This window comes from Chlorocebus sabaeus, chromosome 1 (assembly GCF_047675955.1).
Source record: "Chlorocebus sabaeus isolate Y175 chromosome 1, mChlSab1.0.hap1, whole genome shotgun sequence".
NCBI lineage: Eukaryota > Metazoa > Chordata > Mammalia > Primates > Cercopithecidae > Chlorocebus > Chlorocebus sabaeus.
The window spans coordinates 113,303,668-113,321,383 of NC_132904.1; the positions used below are offsets into that span (position 1 = coordinate 113,303,668).

Sequence of the window (17,716 nt, forward strand, 5' to 3'; positions counted from 1 at the left end):
TTTTGTTTTGTTTTGTTTTGTTTTGTAAGACAGGGTCTTGCTGTGTCCCCCAGGCTGGAATGCAGTGGTGTGATCACAGTTCACTGCAGCCTCAACCTCCCAGGCTCAGGCAATCCTCTCACCTTGCCTCTTGAGTAGCTGGGACTGCAGATGTGTGCCACCATGCTTGGTTAATTGTTTTTTTGGTTTTGTTTTGTTTTGTTTTTTTCAGGAGAGACAGAATCTCCCTATGTTGCCAGGCTGGTCTAGAACTCAAGGAATCCTCCCACCTCAGCCTCCCAAAATACCAGGATTACTAGTGTGAGCCACCACACCCAGCCAAGAGTTGTGTTTGTCTGTTTTAATCAAAGATTAAATGTGGCAATATAATGAGGCAGTGAGGAAACACACACTGGTGAAAAATAAGATAAAACAGGTAGAATTAACTCAAATCATTGATGGTTTTAAAGTTTGCCAAATGAGGTTTAGTATTTAATCTCAAATACTAAAATGACTATGTCCACAGCCAGGCGTGGTGGCTCACACCTGTAATCCCAGCACTTTGGGAGGCCAAGGTGGGCGGATCACCGGAGGTTAGGAGTTTGAGACCAGCCTGGCCAACATGGCAAAACCCCCTCTCTACAAAAAATACAAAAATTAGCCAGGCATGGTGGCAGGTGCCTGTAATCCCTGTTACTGGGGAGGCTAAGGTAGGAGAATCGCTTGAACCAGAGAGGCAGAGGTTGCAGTGAGCCAAGATCATGCCATTGCACTCCAGCCTGGACAAGAGCGAAACTCCATCTCAAAAATAAAAATAAAAATAAAAATAAAATAAATTAAAATGACTGTGTCCAAAAGGCATGTTACATTTCCACTTTTAAAAAATACTAGGCCGGGCGCGGTGGCTCAAGCCTGTAATCCCAGCACTTTGGGAGGCCGAGATGGGTGGATCACGAGGTCAGGAGATCGAGACCATCCTGGCTAACACGGTGAAACCCCATCTCTACTAAAAATAGAAAAAAATTAGCCGGGCGTGGTGGCAGGCGCCTGTAGTCCCAGCTACTCGGGAGGCTGAGGCAGGAGAATGGCGTGAATCCAGGAGGCGGAGCTTGCAGTGAGCCGAGATAGTGCCACTGCACTCCAGCCTGGGCGACAGAGCAAGACTCCGCCTCAAAAAAAAAAAAAAAAAAAAAAAAATACTAACTAGGCCAGACGCGGTGGCTCAAGCCTGTAATCCCAGCACTCTGGGAGGCCAAGGCAGGCGGATCACAAGGTCAGGAGATTGAGACCATCCTGGCTAACACGGTCAAACCCCATCTCTACTAAAAAATACAAAAAAAAAATTAGCCAGGCGAGGTGGTGGGCGCCTGTAGTCCCAGCTACTCGGGAGGCTGAGGCAGGAGAATGGCGTGAACCCAGGAGGCGGAGCTTGCAGTGAGCTGAGATCCGGCCACTGCACTCCAGCCTGGGCCGCAGAGCGAGACTCAGTCTCAAAAAAAAAAAAAAAAATACTGACTAAAAGTGTAAACAGTTATTTTTACTAAGATGGCTATTCATCTTTTAACATTATCGGGCAAACCTGGAAAAATGTGCTAACACTTCTTCAGAGGAATACCCATACCACTTGCTAATACATATGAATGCTTTTGTCCCTAATATTTTTACTATCGGAAAATGTGATTGGGTTATCACTAAGGTCATCCTCTTTGGTAGTTGTGTAATCAAATGGCTGAGGCTTACCACAATTAAGGCAAGAGACAAGAGAATGTAACCCAGCAGAAAGCCAGTGACTAATGCTGAGTCACAGTTTCCAAGTGATTATTTAACCAAAATGTCAACCTCTCATACTAACAATTCCCTACAATGGTCGTTGAAAGTAGATCAAAGGTATTATCCAAAAAGTATACATCAGTATTGCGCAAGATAATGCTAAAGGATTGAGGTCAATGAAGTCTAGCTGGATCCAGCATTTATAAGCCCAAATTTGCTAAGTCAAGGAGATTCTTACCTCCTCAAACTTTACAGTGGGAGAAGAATTCATGATTATGGTGATCTCAGAATACATGGGTCCTCCAGATAACACCCTCTTGACAAAAAGTTCCAGGTCCTGGCTACTACCAGCTACAGTCTTCAGTGGCAGCTATATAATCTCTATATAGAAGGACTTTAGAAAGAAAAATCTAATGAGAGAAGGGAGCACTGGAAATTTTATCTTAAGGCTATACATATGCACAGCAAGTGCATTACTTAAATGATATACACACTCATCATGAGTTTGCGAGCTCTCAACATCTCCAATGCTCATTTTCCTTAGTATTCCTTCTATTCTTTCAGCCCAAATCATCCATAAGAGACAAATTGTCTGGTTACATGCTAACACTCATCCATACTCATACTTTCTGGTTATGTACAGCTGTGATTAGAATTCCACTGTCCAATTTCGATGCCTAGTACCTGGTATTGCGGAAAGAACAAAAGCCCTGGAGTCATACAGACCTACTTCTAAATCTCAGCTCTGCCACTTACAAGGTCAAGAACTTTGGACAAGTTACCTAAGTGAAGCTCAGTTTTCTCAATAGAAATTAGGTATAACAACAGTTACTTCGCAAAAAGCTGTTGAGGGGCTAGCAAGAACTATATGAAGTATACTGAACATAGGAAGCACTTAACATACAGCAATTAAGATGGAAGGCTATTGACCAGACCTACACACAGGTTTCCAAATAGTATTAACTATATAAAGAAAGCATGAATCAGCTTCACACGTCCTTGTCTCTCTACTCCCAGTTGTAAGATGACTTAACTACTTCTCCGGAGGAAGAAGGCTCTTTCCCAGTCCTCAATCTTAAGCCAAAATTGACTAACATTACAGCTATCTTCTTACCATTAACATGTTTGCTACCACAGCTTCTAAGAAAATTTTATGTTTTCACTATGGCCTATATTCTTGTTTTATGGTCTCGACCAATATTTTTAAGAGACAGGGTCCTGCTCTGTTGCCAAGGCTGGAATGCAGTGGCACAACCATAGTTCACTGCAGCCTTGAACTCCTGGGCTCCTACCTTATCCTTCCAAGTAGCCCAGCCTCCTTAGCAAATAGTGAATGCTGTTTCACTCCCAGTCTATTCTAGGGAGCTCTGACAGTCCCCAGTTTCTCCAGAACTACCACGCTTTGGCTTACTATACTACTGTACTCCAAGATGGCAATCAAACCATAGTGCTCTGCCAGGGCCTAAGTGCCTTTATGTCCCTGTAACAGGCTGACGTCCAGCTCCTCTTACTCCTGGCAAACAGGATCCTGATTTCTAGAATGACAGATACATCCCTATCTCAAGCTTGCCCCACCTAGGTCTACTTCCTCTTATTCTCCCACCCCCACTTCCCTAGAGCCCCACAACAGTATATGTATTCGGAGTAAAGTAGACAGATACTCAAATAGGAGTCAGAAGACCTTGGCTCTACCTCTACTTCTGCCACTTTACTGGTTATGAAGGGATAAAATGTTATACTTACCTTACAGGAAGGTTCAAATAGACATTTATTAACATGTTCTATAGATATATTATTATTATAAGTATAGCAAGTTTCTATTATGACAATATTTACTTGTCAATATAAAACCCTAACATATTTTTTTAAAATCCTCTAGCATTGTTTTATTAGCAAAAGCTTAGAAACAACTCAAGTCCAGGTGTGGTGGCTCACGCCTGCAATCCCAGCACTTTGGGAGGCCGAGGCAGGCGGATTACCTGAGGTCAGGAGTTTGAGACCAGTCTGGCCAACATCGTGAAACCCTGTCTCTACTAAAAATACAGAAAAATATTAGCCAGGCATGGTCGCATGATCCCGTAATCCCAGCTACTCAGGGGGCTGAGGCAGGGAAATTGCTTGAACCAGGGAGATGGAGGTTGCAGTGAGCCAAGATCATGCCATCGAACTTCAGCCTGGGTGACAGAGTGAGACTCCGTCTCAAAAAATAAAAAATAAAAAAAAAGAAAAAGAAACAACTCAAACGAAATGTCTAAAAAATACATATAATACATCCTTTCACTGGAATACCATGTAGCTTTTTTTACATTAGATACGAGAGTGAAAAAAGTAAGATACAGACTATTGCATATTACTTACTATAATTTGTGTTAAAAGAGGAAGTAAGTAGTAGATATTCACATTTACTTCTATACACATAAACTATCTCAGGACATGTAAGACACAGATAATATCCACTGCCCCGGGAAGAGAAATCTGGATGATCATGGGGTACGTGTGAACAGGATGCTTTTCACTGTATTTCACTCTTCTTTAGCTTTTACAATTTTGAACCTAATAGTTCCCTAAATGGGGTAGGCATAGCATCTCTTCATACAACTATAAACCTGAGAAATAAGCTGAACCATTAATGAGGATGACAGCATATCTGACAACTCATTTCCTGGGCCAGCCTCAAACTCACAATTACCACCACCTAAAACAAACTACATTCCCTTCCATGATCTCACCAAGTAACTAGACTTAATTTATTCCTTCTAGGCAAACTTCCTGACTTCCTATATGTGTCTACGTGCTATGTATGCCTGCGTTCTATGTTATCGATCCTTTTTTTTTTTTTTTTTTTTGAGGAATCTCGCTCTGTCACCCAGGCTGGAGTGCAGTGGCACGATCTCGGATCACTGCAAGCTCCGCCTCCCAGGTTCACACCATTCTCCTGCCTCAGCCTCCGGAGTAGATGGGACTACAGGTGCCCGCCACCACGCCCAGATAATTTTTTTTTTTTTTTTTTTTTTTTAGTAGAGATGGGGTTTGACCGTGTTAGCCAGGATGGCCTCGATCTCCAGACCTCGTGATCCACCCACCTTGGCCTCCTAAAGTGCTGGAATTACAGGCGTGAGCCACCGCGCCAGGCCAGTTATTGATCCTCTTAAAACTTACTGTTGCAGCGCTCTATTACAAGCCTTGGAAGAGCTCTCTAAATCAGAACATTTCCTACCTTCAGGGTCTGTTGAGGATCCATTCCAATGCTAACTTTTCTGAACCAAAGACTGAGTTCTGCCTCTTAATCACTCAAGATTCACCACAGGACCCAAGCGAATCATTAATTTGAACTCCAATGATTAAATAAGCATAATGCAGACCATCCCCCTAGCCTTAAACATAATTTTAACTATTCTGGAATGAGGCCAGGTGTGGCTGCTCATGCCTACAATCCCAGTGCTTTGGAAGGCCAAGATAGGATAACTGCTTCAGGACAGCAGTTTGAGACCAGCCTAGGCAACAAACCAAGACACTGTCTACACTAAAAATAAAACCACCAGCCAAGTGCAATGGTGTGTGTCTGGAGTCCTAGCTATTCAGGAGACTGAGATGGGAGGATCACTTGAGCCCAGGAGTTTGAGGTGACTGTGAGATACGATCACACCACACTGCACTCTAGTCTGGTCAACAGAGCAAGACCCTGTCTCTAAACAAAACCAAAAAACCATTCTGGAATGACATGACAGGACATGAAACACTGCTCAAAACAGCAGCTAATGCTACCTCCATTCTCGCTCCCTATGGCAAGCAGGTTATTTTTGGACCTAGCCTATGAAGCAGCACTTTGTTGACTATGAGCTTCATCCTCTGAATATTCCTTTCACATTCAACCTTGGTCCTCACTTTCTGGCACAGAGCTCCAAAACCTCAATGGAATACATAATGAAATGCTGGGTTACTTTAGGGCAAAAGGTTAAGCCTACAAAAGCTTTCTAATTGGGAAATCTCTTCCATGAAAGCATACAGAAATTTGCTGACTCTTTCTTTTCCCAATAGCTATTTGCTTTCTTTGGAAAAAATCTTCAAACACAAAAGCCAACTACCTAGCAAAGCTCAAATACAGACAGGTGTTTTGCAAGCACAGTAAATCTCAAGGGTAACAAATCAACAAGAGATAATATCTACTAACAACCTGCTTATTGCTGTGCTGGGAGAGTTAACTGTCTAAAAATCTCTCAGTGAAGACTAGCATTGAGAAAAAAAATTTTTAATACAACTAAAAGAAAAACAAGCTCATTTTCTACCCAGAGAAAATGTGCAAAGGGAAGAACCCCTATAAGTCAACTATTCCTGCTACATAAAAACCTTTTATTCCAGAGTTATTTTCAGTGACACTTAATTCCAGGGTGGAGACTAAGGGTCCCAAACAAACCTGTGTGTGTATTTTCTACTTTAATAATTCAAAATTCACTTTTTCAGGAGAGTCTGAAAGTCACGAAACTCCTGTTAATGCTTTTCGAAAACAGAATGGGTAATCACGTGAAAATACATTTGTAAATTAGCAGTTATTTAGAATAAACAATATCAAGGAAGTATTCTAGAAAAAACATTCCAACTGCAAGAAAGCAAGGATTTTATCACATGAGGCATGCCCTGTTCCATTAGCTCAGTTCCTTAGGCCTTAAACTTCTCTGATGCTCACAAGACCCTGAAGTTGGTTCCTACATGAGAAAGACATTACAGAAAATCCCAAGAGAATGCTCCATTTCAGAGTTTAAGAATTTCTGATGTTCTACAGAGAAAGGAGGTTACACAAAAGAAAAAGAAAGTGATTATTCAGCAATGTTATCTGAACTTAATGCAAGTCACATCCAATGAATCAGACAAATACTGCATGCCACAGTAAGGTAACGTATCATGCACAAGGTGGGAAGATCAAGGTGGCTAAACTGAAATCTGCAAAACACTTTTTTTTTCTTTTTTTTGTTTTGAGACGGAGTCTTGCTCTGTCACCCAGGCTGTAGTGCAGTGGCATGATCTTGGCTCACTGCAACCTCCACCTCCCTGGTTAAGCAAGTCTCCTGCCTCAGCCTCCAGAGTAGCTGGGATTACAGGCCCAGCTAATTTTTTTGTATTTTTAGTAGAGATGGGGTTTCACCATGTTGGCCAGACTGGTCTCAAACTCCTGACCTCAGGCAATCCATCCATCTTGGCCTCCCAAAGTGCTGGGATTATAGGCGTGAGCCACCATGCCCAGCCTGAGAATCATCATATTTTAAATTAAATTAAATTAAAATTGTCACATTTTTAATTTAAGCTGAAATCTGCAAAACACTTTTAAGTAATGTCTCTTCCACAATCTGCTTTGACATCAGTGGGGTGCCAACACAATTATCTCGATACCTTTTCTGCTTCCTACCCCTCTGTGTATTCTGAATTAGAAAACTGTGAGAAAAACTGCTTTTCTAGAAATGCCCAAAGTTATAAAATAAGAGTTTTTTAAAAGACACTGAAGAGGTCATGCCAGAATTAAGTATGTTATATCCTAAAAAAAAAAAAAAAAAAAAAAAAAACTCTTCACACCAAATAACACCCCAAAAATCATTTCTGCTTTGCAGGCTGACTTTCAGAATGGATTAAGTGTTTAATTGTTAAGTTAAATGAATGTTTCCAAAGGTATAGCAAAAAGTTAATAAAGGAGATTATAGAGCTTCCCAAACTGTGTATAATATATTTAAGAGTGGTTAAAGCTGGCCTCCCAAATATACTTTAAGCTGTATAAAGCTGTACAGTATCAAAGCAAGAAAAGACAGCACACTCAACGGATTAGAGTTCAGAAATGTACCTAAATATCTATGAGGGTTTTGTAAATGATACAGTTGCTTTTTAAATCAAGAAGGAAAAGAGCAGTTATGTAATTAATTGTGTCAGGAGAAGCCAGAGACCTGGAGAAAAACCTAGACTCATTTATTCAATAAATGGAGGGCCTATTACAAGGCAAGCACTATGCTAGACACTGAAAATGACAGCAAAGGGAAAAAAAACAACACAATCCATGGCCCTCATGGGACTTACAGTCAAGTAGGAGGAAGCCATTAATAATCACAAAAATAAATATAACTTTACAGCTCCAATAAATTCTACAACTCATCCCTATCTCATTTGGTTTATATCAAAATGCATTTCAATGAAGCAAAGATTTACATTTAAAAACAAAACCATAAAAGTAGTTGAAAAAAACATGGGTAAATATTTTTATATAATTAGAATTTTTAAAACCAAGCCATAAAGAGAAAAAAAAAAAAACAGAAAAATCCGACTATAAAAATAAAAGCATTTTCATTTTATATTAGACACACACACAAAGTCAAAAGACAAAGAAAAATATCAGTAATATATTTTATAAGGTAACTAATTTCCCTAATATTAAAAAGCTATTACAGGCCAGGAACAGCAGCTCATGCCTGTAATCCCAGCACTTTGGGAGGTTGAGACACGAGAACCACTTGAGCTTGGGAGGCAGAGGTTGCAGTGAGCCAAGACTGCACTACTGTACTCCAGCCTGGGCGAAAGAGTGAGACTCCACCTCAATTTTTTTAAGACATTAATACTGGCCGGGCGCGGTGGCTCAAGCCTGTAATCCCAGCACTTTGGGAGGCCGAGACGGGTGGATCACGAGGTCAGGAGATCGAGACCATCCCGGCTAACATGGTGAAACCCCATCTCTACTAAAAAATAGAAAAAACTAGCCGGGCAAGGTGGCGGGCGCCTGTAGTCCCAGCTACTCGGGAGGCTGAGGCAGGAGAATGGCGTGAACCCAGGAGGTGGAGCTTGCAGTGAGCTGAGATCCGGCCACTGCACTCCAGCCTGGGCGACAAAGCGAGACTCCGTCTCAAAAAAAAAAAAAAGAAGACATTAATACTAATAATAAAGCTATGACAACTGATGAATAAGAAAAAGCCAAAAGCCCAATAGAAAAGCAGACAAAACAGAAAGACAACCAACAGACAAATTAAATGATGCTCAAATGCACTAATAAGTAAATACAAATTAAAATGACCTTTTTTTCACCTGACAGATTAATTCCCTAAAAAGGCTATTTGCCAGGGTTAAAAATAACAGAAAAATCACTGTGATACACTCTCAAGCTGAGTGAACCGGCATGGCCTTACTTGGAGGGTGACGTGGAAACATCTACATGATTTTAAGCACTCATCCTTTGATCCAGGCATTCCACTTCTAGTCAATTATTCTATACGATTACCAAGAAAATGAAAACTCTGACTTTAAAAGAAGATCAAAACATTGTATATATCATGATAGAAAAGAATATATAATTTTTGGGACATTGACTCAAGGTCACACTAAATAAAACTCTTATATTTTTTAAAATAAGTCTATGTCTTTTGAATAGTAAATACTGCAATAGCAAATAAATGGAATAGAAAAAAAACACTAGCACAAGTGTGCAAATATAAATGTACAGAAACAACTTACGTAAAATTTGTAATTAAAACAATAAAATCTGGGCCGGGCTCACACCTGTAATCTCAGCACTTTGGGAGGCTCAGGCAGGCGGATCACTGGAGATCAGGAGTTCGTGACCAGCCAGGCCAACATGGTGAAACCCCGTCTCTACTAAAAATACAAAAATTAGCTGGGTGTGATGGCGCGCACCTGTAATCCCAGCTACTTGGGAGGCTGAAGTGGGAGAATCACTTGAATCTGGGAGGCAGAAGTTGCAGTGAGCCAAGATCATGCCATTTCACTCCAGCATGGGTGACAGTGAGAAACTCTGTCTCAAAAAAACAAAATAAAATCTAGAAACAACCCTAAAATCTATCAATAGGCTACTATGTAAACTATATTATATCCATAAAATGGAATACTCTGCAGCCATTAAAATGATTGAGACGAGGACAAAGTGTACTGACATGGAATAATGTTGGAGACATTAAATGACAAAACAAGTAGCAAACTAGATTGTAGTATGTTCCCTTTTTTAATTTAAACAAAATGTTACCACGTGAATGGGAAAAATCTGGTTATAAATAGTTAACAATGTTTTCTCTGGAGAGACTGGGAACTTTTACTTTCTTTGTTATACATTTTGTAAGGTTTTATTATTTTGTAAGACATATGTATTAGAGAGGCAGATACATAGACAGATATTTTTAAAGTCTTTGAGGTTAAAGGCCGGGCATGGTGGCTCATGCCTGTAATCCCAGCACTTTGGGAGGCCAAGGCAGGCAGATAACGAGGTCAGGAGATCGAGACCATCCTGGCTAACACGGTCAAACCCTGTCTCTATTAAAAATTACAAAAAATTAGCTGGGTGTGGTGGCGGGCGCCTATAGTCCCAGCTACTCGGGAGGCTGAGGCGCGAGAATGGCATGAACCCCGGAGGTGGAGCTTGCAGTGAGCCGAGATCATGCCACTGCACTCCAGCCTGGGCTACAGAGTGAGACTCTGTCTCAAATAAATAAATAAATAAATAAATAAATAAATAAATAAAAATAAAGTCTTTGAGGCTAGAAAACGAAAGGGAGAGCTATATGAAAATTGGAGAAAGTACAGAATCAGCACAGAGGAAAATAATCTCAATAAAACAAATAGTTCCAGAGTTAAAATAACTATATAAATTAAGAAACTAGAGAATCAAACTTAAAGACATTTGTGCTGCAAAAAACACTACCAAGAAACTGAAAAGACAACCCACAGAATGGCAGGAAATATTTGTAAATCATGTATCTGATAAGGAATTTCTATCCCAAACATAAAGAACTCTTACAACTCAACAATAAAAAGATAATCCAATTCAAAAACAGGCAAAGGATGTGAACAGACATTTCTCCAAAGGAAATATACAAATGATCAACTGGCACATGAAATGATGCTCACTACCGTTGTTCATTAGGGAAATGTAAATCAAAACCACAATGAAATACTTCTCCACATCCACTAGGATGGCTAAAATTAAAAAAAAGAAAATAAATTTTGGATGTAGACAAAACAGAAACCCTCATACATTGCAGGTAAGACTATAAAATGGGGCAGCTACTTTGGAAAACAGTTTGGCAGTTGCCCAAAAAGTTAAACAAGGACTCACCACATGACCAAGCAATTCCACTCCTTTTTTTGTGATCACACAAAATTTTGTGATCACACAAAAATTTGTACACAGACGTTCAAGACTATATTATTCATAATAGCCAATAAGTAGAAATAATGTCCACCAATTCACGAATTGGTTTTTAAAATGTGGCATATCCATGCAACAGAACATTCATTATTCAGCCATAAAAAAAAAAAAGTGAGATTCCAACATATGCAAGAACATGCATGAATCTTGAAGGCATTACGCCAAGTGAAAGAAATAAAATACAACAGGCCACCCATTGTATAATTCTATTTACATGAAGTGTCCAGACGACATAAATCTATAAAGACTAATTTGTGGTTGCTTACGGCTGAGAAGAGAGGTTGAAGAAAATAAGCAGTGTCTGCTAATGGGTACAATGTTTCTTTTAAGGATAATGAAAATGTTCTAAAATGTATTGTAGTGATGGTTGCAGAGCTCCATGAATACACCTAAAAAAAATTGGGTGAACTGTATGGTCTGTGAAATGTACCTCAATAGAGCAGTTGAAAAAATTATAAATTAAAGATAAACTGGAAGCCCCCTGAGGTTAAATAATTTGCCCAAAGTCAAACTGCTGGCTAGTAAAAACTGAAACCGGAAACATCCCCTGATTCCCACACCAGTCTCAGTTCATTAACTAGATTGTCGCAGGCCAACTCTGATGGGCCAAAAAGGTTCCCCAAAGAGCTAGAAAAGCAGAAAACCTATTCTTATCCTGGTATCAGGATAAGAAAAGGAAGAGAAATTTAGGTAATGCAACTAAATTTTGGTTTTCAAAATTTAATGTGACTCCAAAATGGATTCGTGGCCTAAAAATCTAACCACCATTGATGTAACCTCACTGCTATATGAAGCTGTGACTCGGTGTAACAATACCCCTTTTACTAAGAGCTCAATTAGAGCGGGGCACTGGATGCAGCTGCTGGCTCAAAAGGACGGAGGAAAATGAGATCAGAAGAGGCAGGAGGCTAAAATCACTGGCTACCCTTTGCCATAGTTAAAGGCCAATGAGTAACATGCTTCAATTCAAACAAGTTATTTTATTCCTGAGAATTGTGAAATCCTTTAAAGAGATCCTAAAGTACCATCCCCACCTTTAATTACCTCCCAGAATTACCATACACATGTAAGATATTTAGGTATAATATATGAAAGTGTTGTCTCTGCAGCTGACTTGGACACAAAGATCATTGCCAGAATACAACTACCCCATTTGACCAGAAAAACAATATCCCTGTTGATGTAGAAATGGAAAGTAAGCCAAGAACATACAATCACTAAAAACATTATTTTGAGGGTTTAAAAAAATGAAGCACGAAAAAAATTCAACTACTGCCGGAACGCTGCTTATGCAATATTAGAACATTCTAACAGAAGGAAAAGACAACAGGAGGCAGGAAGCAGAAAGAGAGAAGAAATCCTGCAGGTGCCCAACTCATCCTAATAAGAAACACACAGCTCCGCTCCTGTCTTCCACAATAAAAACAGTTCTGTTTCTTGTGGCATATGAACCAAGATTGCTTCTGCCAGAAACAGAAAACAACTTACTACATGAAAATGTCAACTTGTTCCATAGAACAATACACTAGCAGTGAACAGATATAAACCTCTCAAACAAGACTTTGGCCAGTTTCTTCACCACTGACTCATTAACAAATTCAGCTTAGTTCATACAAACTCTAACATAAGTGGACAAAAATACCACCTCGAAGTACACACTATAAATAACAAAAGATTCTATAAAATAACTTGTCCTCAAATTTCTAACAGCTTTGACTTCATTATTTTAAATGAATGCAGAAGCTCTCTTAGCCCACCTTCACTCAACCAACCTGCCAAATTAATCAATGCTTTTCCTTGTCTCAGTAAAGCTACCAATGCTCTCAACATGCAAACTGGCTCCAACTAATAGCAGCTGTCTCTTACTCTTAGAAGCTTCTGCTGCTCCCATTGCTCCCATTATTAAGTTTCTTGGTTTTTTGTGGTTTGTTTGAGACAGAGTCTCGCTCTGTAGCCCAGGCTGCAGTATAGTGGCAGGATCTCGGTTCACTGCAACCTCTGCCTCCCGGATTCAAACAATTCTCCTGCCTCAGGCCTCTCGAGTAGCTGGGATTACAGGCATGCACCAACACACCCAGCTAATTTTTGTATTTTTAGTAGAGACAGGGTTTCATCATCTTGGCCAGGCTGGTCTGGAACTCCTGACCTCAGGTGATCCGCCCGCCTTAGCCTCCCAAAGTGCTACAATTACAGGCGTGAGCCACCACGCCCAGCCCAGGCTCCCATTATCAAGTTATACTCTTACCAATAATTAATTGTTTTTTCCCCAAACCTATTTATACCAGTTGCTCATTATTACAGTTAGGTAATTTAACTAAATAGAATGTAAACTGAAGAAAAATTAAGGAGAGACGTTTCTATGAAAACTACATTAAATGCTTAAAAAGACATAGTAAATTAGATGTGAATGAGATAAGTATAAAAGACTGAGAGGAAGTCAAAAAAATCAAGAGGGATTCTGTACTAATATTGCTTCACAAATGCCATTAAATACAAGTTCTGCTTTAAAAAGTAAACAAAACTGGAAATTATAGATAATGAATTATAGGTGTATTTAATGGAAACAAAATTAAGGAACTCCAATTAGGGCATACAAAGAAAAAGCCTTGGCCCTGTATCAACAGGTTAACAAAATATTAACCTATGTTAACAAACATTAATATTTAATATTAACAAAAAATATTAATGTTTGTTAACATAGGTTAAAATATTTTGATATTAACCTATGTGTTAATCAATCTTTCTTTCTTTCTTTCCTTCTTTCTTTCTTTCTTTCTCTCATTTCTCTCTCCTTCTTTCTTTCTTTCCTTTTTAGAGACAGAGTCTCTGTCACACAGGCTGGAATGCAGTGGCGCAAGCATAGTTTACTGCACTGTAATCTGGAATTCTGGGGCTCAAGCAGTCCTCCCACCTCAACCTCCCGAGTAGCTAGAACTACAGTCACTCACCACCATCCACCGCTCATTTATTTTTATTTTTTGATAGAGATGGGGCCTCACTACTACTGTGTTGCTCAGGCTGGTTTTGAACTGGCCTCAAGCAATCTACCTACCCAGACTTCCCAAAGTGCTAGGATTACAGGCATGAACCACCATACCCAGCCCTGTTTGTTTGTTTGTTTAAAGAATCCTCATCTATTTAGAGATGCATGCCAAAATATCTACCGATGAAATGAAAGGATTCTGGGATATGCTTCAAAATCCATGAAAAAAGGGAGGAAGTGGGAAAGGGTATAAAAGAAAGATTGGCCACAAGATGGCAACTGTTTAAACTAGGCGATAGGCAGATGCGGGTTCATTATATTATTCCCTCTATTTTCACTTATGTTTGAAATTTTCCATAATACATACTTTTTAAAAGATTAATGCATTAGCCAGGCGCAGTGGCTCATGCCTGTAATCCTAGCACTTCAGGAGGCCGAGGCAGGCGGATTGCCTAAGCTCAGGAGTTCGAGACCATCCTGGCCAACATGGCAAAACCCCATCTCTAAAAAAATACAAAAATTGGCCAGGCATAGTGGCGTGCACCTATAGTCCCAGCTACTCAGGAGGCTGAGGTAGGAGAATTGCTTGAACCCAGGAGGCAGAGTGTGCAGTGAGCCGAGATCATGCCACTGCACCTCAGCCTGGGAGACAGAGCAAGATTCCATCTCCATAAAAAAGAAAAAACAAAAAAAGATTAATGCATGAATGTATATTTCTGATTTCCCTGCTTTATCAGTTTTTCCCCTCAATTAACTAAGCACATCATAACCAAAACTTACTGTATAGGAGGGCTTCTATAGGAGATAAAAGAAAAGCACATAACATCAAATGTCCAAAACACAGATAATTCCACAGCCATAACCCCACAACATACTAAGCACCATATCCCATATGGTCCAATTACCCTTGAAAATCTCGTAACCCATAAAGCACAGTGCACACAGAAAATTCAAACATGATAGAACTGCTGCATTACATATTTATTCATAACTTTCTCCCTCACAATCTTTCACTATCTTTTCATCATTAAAACGAGGGAGGAGCAATTTACAACTTTTATAAATCTCTGAAATTCTCACGCTGGTTTACCAAAAAATAGTTACTTAAAAATCAATGGTAGGCTGGGTGCAGTGGCTCACGCCTGTAATCCCAGCACTTTGGGAGGCCCAGGCGAGCGGATCATGAGGTAGGAGTTCGACACCAGCCTAGTCAACATGGTAAAACCCCGTCTCTACTAAAAATACAAAAAAAAATTAGCTGGGTGTGGTGGCACATGCCTGTAGTCCCAGCTACTTGGGAGGCTGAGGCAGGAGAATCTCTTGAACCCAGGAGGCGGAGGCTGCAGTAAGCAGAGACTGCGTCACTGCACTCCAGCCTGGGCGACAGAGTGAGACTCCGTTTCAAAAAAAAAAAAAAAATCAATGGCGAGGCCAGGTGCAATGGCTCACTCCTGTAATCCCAGCACTTTGGGATGTCAAGGCGGGTGGATCACAAGGTCAGGAGTTGGAGAGCAGCCAGACTAACACGGTGAAACCTCGTCTCTACTGAAAATACAAAAATTAGCCAGGTCTGGTGGCGCGTGCCTGTAATTCCAGCTACTGAGGAGGCTAGGGCAGGAGAACCACTTGAACCCGAGAGGTGGAGGTTGCAGTGAGCCAAGATCACGCCACTGTACTCCAGGCTGGACCACAGAGTGAGACTCCATCTCAAAAACAAACAAACAAAAAAAAATCAATGGTTTGGGTGATCAAGAGTCTGTTTTTCATTAACCTTTCTTCTTCTCTTCAGCAATTTCTCGTTTGGGTTTTTGTCCCTTTATCAAAGATCAGGAGAGAATGATGATTTATAAAAAGCAAATAAAAGGTTAGACTTGGCCGGGAATGATGGCTCACACCTGTAATCCCAACACTCAGGCTGGGGGGGGGGGGTGAATGACTTGAGGTCAGGAGTTCGAGACCAGCCTGGCCAACACGGTGAAACCCCATCTCTACTAAAAATACAAAAATTAGCCGGGCGTGGCTGGGGGTGCCTGTAATCCCAGCTACTAGGGAGGCTGAGGCAAGAGAATTGCTTGAACCCAGGAGGTGGAGGTTGCAGTGAGCCAAGATTGCACCACTGCACTCCAGCCTGGGCGACAGAGTAAGACTCTGTCTCAAAAAAAAAAAAAAAAAAAAAAAAGGTTAGACTTACACTTATTCTTTTCCTTCCTCTTCCAGGTTTGGTACAGGGAAAGACAGATTACAAAGCCAATGTAACCTTCTCCTGACTTGTACTGTATCTATGGGACTAGGTTTAGAAGTGTAGTAGAGACTTAAAAGCCCTACACCCCCAAGCCAACAAAGGTAGATGGGGAGACAGATAAAATAAAGAGAGCCAGTGTGGCTTGCAGTGAGCCAAGCCTGCTCATACACTGCTCAGGAGGTTAACTCTAGTGCAGTCTTTCTGGAAAGCAATGTGGCGATATACATTATTAGGTGCTGTACAGGCATGTGTTCCCTTTGGCACAGTAATTTCCCTTTCAACAATATATCTGGAGCAAAAAAATCAGAAATACATCAAAGACTTGTACACAACAATGGTTATCACAGAAAATTTGTAGAGTGAAAAACTAGAAAGAAAATTACAAAAAAGATTCAAAAAATAACAGCAATGTTACGGTAAAGTACACACACATCAAAATTGATACTGGCCAGGCACGATGGCTCACACCTGTAATCCCAACACTTTAGGAAGCCAAAGAGGGAGGATCATTTGAGCCCAGGAGTTCAAGACCAGCCTAGCAACACAGCAAGACCCCCATCTCTACTACAAATAAAATTTTTAAAAATTAGCTGGGCGTGGTGGCATGCACCTGTAGCGGCATGCACCTCCACCCAGGAGGTGGAGGTTGCAGTGAGCCATGATCACTTCACTGCACTCCAGCCTTAGGTGACAAAGTGAGACCCTATCTCAAAAAAAAAAACTAAGGGATTTGAATTTAAATTGCAGGACTTACTTTAGATACACTGATCTTCCTAATGAAAAGTTTGATATATGCCAAAAATCAATTACTAGCCTTTCTGGCTGTGAAATCTACTTACTCAGAGATTTGTGAGAAACAGGTAGAAAACTACTTTTCTTTAACATCTTAACTAAAGATAGGAAATTCCAATGGTAAAAGTCAAAGATGTGTTAAGGATATAAAAACAAACTCAGCTCTTACTTTTTAATCTTTATATTCATGTACTCAATGAATATCTGCAGACATTGCACTAAATATAAGGAATTCAGCAATGAATAACAGACTAAAATTCCTGCCCCCACAGGGTTTACATTAGATTATCACACTGTACCATCCTAAAGAGCACTATAAGTTAGGTTAGGTATTCTTCTTTTGTCCTTTTTTTTTTTGAGAAGCACTCTGGCTCTGTTGCCCAGGCTCAGTTCAGTGGCATAATCATAGCTCACTGAAACCTTGATCTCCTGGGCTCAAGTGATGCTCCCACCTCAGCCTCCTGAGTAGCTGGGACCACAGGCATGCACCACCACATCCCTGGTTATTTTTATTATTATTATTTGTAGAGATAAGGTCTCACTATGTTGCCCAGGCTGGTCTCCAACTCTGGGGCTCAAGTGATCCTCCTGCCTCAGCCTCCCAAAGTGCTGGGATTACAGGCATGAACCACTGCATCTGGCCAGCTATTTTCTTTTTAACTTTTAAGTAAAATTATGCTTGGAAATTTCAAGTATGTCAACGCACTGTCAGAAAATAAATGGCATCTAGCACTTGGACTAATCCGTAGATGCCCTTAATAAATGT

At 40.4% G+C, this 17,716-nt stretch overlaps 1 protein-coding gene across 5 annotated transcripts in view; it reads right to left on the reverse strand.

Annotated features, from left to right (window-relative positions):
• The window catches only part of SIK3 (SIK family kinase 3), a 266,463-nt gene that overhangs the window by 230,115 nt on the left and 18,632 nt on the right, over window positions 1–17,716 (reverse strand). The gene's annotated exons all lie outside the window — the stretch shown is intronic.